Source organism: Neophocaena asiaeorientalis, unplaced genomic scaffold (assembly GCF_003031525.2).
Source record: "Neophocaena asiaeorientalis asiaeorientalis breed wild unplaced genomic scaffold, Neophocaena_asiaeorientalis_V1.1 scaffold223, whole genome shotgun sequence".
In the NCBI taxonomy this organism is placed as follows: Eukaryota; Metazoa; Chordata; class Mammalia; order Artiodactyla; family Phocoenidae; genus Neophocaena; species Neophocaena asiaeorientalis.
Window position 1 is genome coordinate 292811 of NW_020175045.1, and position 3677 is coordinate 296487.

Below are 3677 nucleotides of genomic sequence, written 5' to 3' on the forward strand. Positions count from 1 at the left end.
GTGCCCATGGGTTGCCGGCAGGCTCAGTTCCCGGGCCGGGGAGACGCCTGGGCCCGGGGCAGAGGCCAGTCTGGAGGCTCCGGTGGAGAGGGGCGCGCGACTCAGCTGCCTTCCCCGGCGCTTCGGGCCCTCCCAAGGCGCTCGAGTCTGCCGAAACGGGAGCCACCAGGGACTATTCCAAACCCCGGGCTCCTGCAACTCGAGCCTGGGCTGGAGTTTTCAAAATCTGGGCGAGAAAAGAACAGACCAACTCCATACCCTTTGAGACATCTTCTCCCAGAGCCGGAATAGTTTTTGTGGCAAATGTTTTTTCAGGCGCCCTGGGCCTGGGTTCGTTCCTTAGCTTCTCAACTCTCGTGCGGGGTCTCCAGCCAGCCCCGGCGTCTGAGGGTGCGGACGGACGAAGACCCCAGCCCTGGGAACGCGGCCTCCGGGGGGCGGGCGGCCGGCGGCCCTTGGGAGACCCCTCATCCCACCCCCCCGCCTCCACACCCCCGGGAAGGAGGGCAGCAACCCCGGCCCCGGGGACCCCTTGTTTTCCTGCGGGAAGGCAGGGATGCAGATCCTGGGCGGTCGCCATCCCGAAGCTAGGGGAAGGAAGTGGCGCAGGAGCGGATCCGCGGGGCACGATCGGCGGAGGGAACACCATGGGTCTGACATGGAAGCGCGGGAGGAGGTGTCCGAGAAGGCCCGGTGGCTTCTGCCCTTTCCCGAGAGGGGCTGCCCAGGCTCGGTGGGGACCACACTGGAGAGGGAGAAGCTTGCCCCACGCGGGCCTCGGCCGCTCCAGTCCGGCGGGGTGGGAAGGGAGACGCGGGGACCTCCAGACTTGCCTTCGGCCGCCGCAGAAAACCCGGTTCCTCCTCCCCCGTCTGCCTCCAGCTTTGTGCCTGGCGTCCCACGCTTCAACTTTAAAAAAAATCCACCTCGGGCTTGCCTGGTGGCGCAGTGGTTGGGAGTCCGCCTGCCGATGCAGGGGACACGGGTTCGTGCCCCGGTCCGGTAAGATCCCACATGCCGCGGAGCGGCTGGGCCCGTGAGCCATGGCCGCTGAGCCTGCGCGTCCGGAGCCTGTGCTCCGCAACGGGAGAGGCCACAACAGTGAGAGGCCCGCGTACCGCAAAAAAAAAAATCCACCTCTCCCACAACAAAGCGTAGTCTAGGATTCCTGTGATTTCTCGGGGAGCTCCCGACGCTCCCTTGGCCTTGGGGTCTTGGAGGGGACAGCTCTGGGCCGCAGCAGCCGCCTTGGCCCTGCCGCACCGACCCAGCCCGCTCGGCAGCACTCGCTGTTTTTGCCCCTCTCTTTGATTTTTCTCTTGGAACTTTTCAGGGACCAGAGTCCCAGGGCTCGGCGGGACAAAGGGCCTTTGTGAGGCGCCAGGCGGGGGAGGGGAACGCACGGGGTCGGGGGGGCCGGAAGCGCGAAGATCCCCGCCTGCCCGGGGGTGGGGGGGCGAGGACCGGGTCGTGGCCTTGGGGTGCGCGTGTCCCCCAGGAGCTCTGCCCGGCCGGCCACGCTGAGGGCTAGGGTTTTCTCCCAAGTGGTGCGCTTCCGGTGAGGGAGGGGTGCCGGAGACCCTAGAGGAAGGGCTGGGGGGCGGCCCTGGGGTACAAAGGGCCGGTCGGGTTGTTCCCTTTTGCGCGCGCCCAGAGGCCGCGGTCATTTTTGTGTTTGCGCCCTTAAGGTCGCTTGGCCCGGCCCGGAGAGGTGGCAGGGTTCTGTGGCCTAGAAGTGAGACCCCAGTCACTCTGGCTGGCAGGGCCTTCACTCGCCTTCCGAGAGTCTGGGAGAGGGCGCCGCGGACTCCCGGTGTCCAATCTGGCTGGGGCCTGGCAGCGGCCAAGTGTTCTAGTGAGAAGCAGCCGGGGAAACAGCCACCACTCAAGGGGGCCAGGGCCGCGCCGAGCCCAAGCGCAGCAACCAGGCCACCTAATGCCCATTAGGTGGATGGGGAGGCTGAGGCACGGGGGGAAGGGACTCGGGGGAGGGGCAGGCAGGACGAGGAAGTCCAGCGGGAGGTGGCCGCAGAGGCCTGTGCCTGCGCTTTGTGAGTTAGGACCTGCCTGAGTTCTGCGTGCTCGGCGGCTGAGGTCATGGAGGAAAGAGCAGCCGGGCGCGGGGAGCGCCGCCGCTCAGGCCGGTGCTCGCTCACCCAGCAGGGAAGGGTGGGGGGTTGACGCTGCCTCTTAATCCCCGCCGGTCGAGTGGCCGCACTGAGACCTAGGGACCCCCAGACCCTGGGCCAACGCCCAGACCAAGCCCGGTGCTCATCCCATTAGCCGGGCGGTGGGGAACTGCTCCCCATTCACTGCTTGGGGCGGGGCAGGCTTACAAATTTCTCAACCCAGCACCCGTCCCCGCCTTTCTTGCGGGGTGCAGGTGGTAAATTTTCCGCTTCTAAGGCGCATCACCTTCTTGGCTGTCAGCTCCCTAAGTCACGCCAGCGTTATCAGCCACATCTTTATTTGTTTATGCTTGTACTGGGAAGCCTAGAGAAGCTGAGCTATTTGCCTCAGGTCACACAGCTGGAGAGGCCGAGTTACCTCTGGACTCCAGCGTGGGCGGGAACTCCGGGTGAATCCAGCTTTCCATGGCTGAGGGAGCTGCCCCCAGGAGGGCTCACAGCTGGAAGGGACCCTGGCTGTGGGGTGGTGGCTGGGACCCTATTCAAGCAGGTATTGACAGGGGGGTTGGGAGACAGTTTTCTGCATCGTGGATCCGGGTGCAGAGAGATGGTTCCTTCCTCTGCAGAAGAGGAGGTGAAATCAGGAATAAATGGGGTTTGGGATAGAGGGTCCCGGTTACCTTTCCAGTGATCTTGAGTATTGATAGATATGTGAGCCCGAAAATGTTCACAGCAGTCGGTGAAATGGGCAAGTAAGTGACAAACACCTGGTCGACCTGCTCCTCTGTTCTGGGGTTGGGAGGCCTGGACTCAGTTGCCCTCACCATTGCAATTAAAGAGCTGTTAGCAGGATTTTGTGCTTGGATGTTTATTCTCCCTGACCCCACACCCTGGGCTGGCCCCTGGAGGATATGTGAGTCGGGGGTGGGAACCCAGGATCAGAATGGGGAGGCCCTGCACTTCGGACCGGCCAGTGGACAATAGCGGGCTGTGGGCCTTCTCCAGGGTCTGATCAGCTCTATCTCTGGAATCCAGTCAGCCTACTGAGATTGATTTAAGAAGATTAATCATTGGGACTGGCTGGTGGAGTGATGTGATCCCCAAGATAAGGGAGATTTGCTGGGTGCATCCTCGTCTGGGCAGAGGCATAGGGAAGGCCTGGGGAATGTTCTAGAATCTGGAAGGGCCTCCACAGCCCCCTGGCTCTCTGAGCCTCCTGGTTCTTTAGCTCTCAGCCTCAGCACTGTCTTCTTTCCTCACTTGTTCATTTACTCAGCAAAGGATTTCCAAGTGCTTCCTGGGTGCCAGGCACTGCTCTGGCCCTGGGAATCGGCGGCGACCAAACACAGAAAAATCTTTGCCGTCGTTGGAGCTCCCATCTTAGTGTGTGGGGGGCCAGGCAGTAAACATAAGTCAGCGAAGGAAGTCATTTTAAAGAGAGAGGTAGACTGTGAGGGAAAGAAAATACCGAGGGACTTTTTTGGCCGGAGTGGTGAGGGGCTGTGAGCCCTGAGAATGGCTGGAGCTGGGGGGAGGGGGAGGGTGGAC

At 62.7% G+C, this 3677-nt stretch overlaps 1 protein-coding gene across 1 annotated transcript in view; it reads left to right on the forward strand.

The window, feature by feature from the left end:
* The window catches only part of LOC112412044 (trinucleotide repeat-containing gene 18 protein-like), a 34013-nt gene that overhangs the window by 313 nt on the left and 30023 nt on the right, over nucleotides 1–3677 (forward strand). The window lies entirely within an intron of this gene.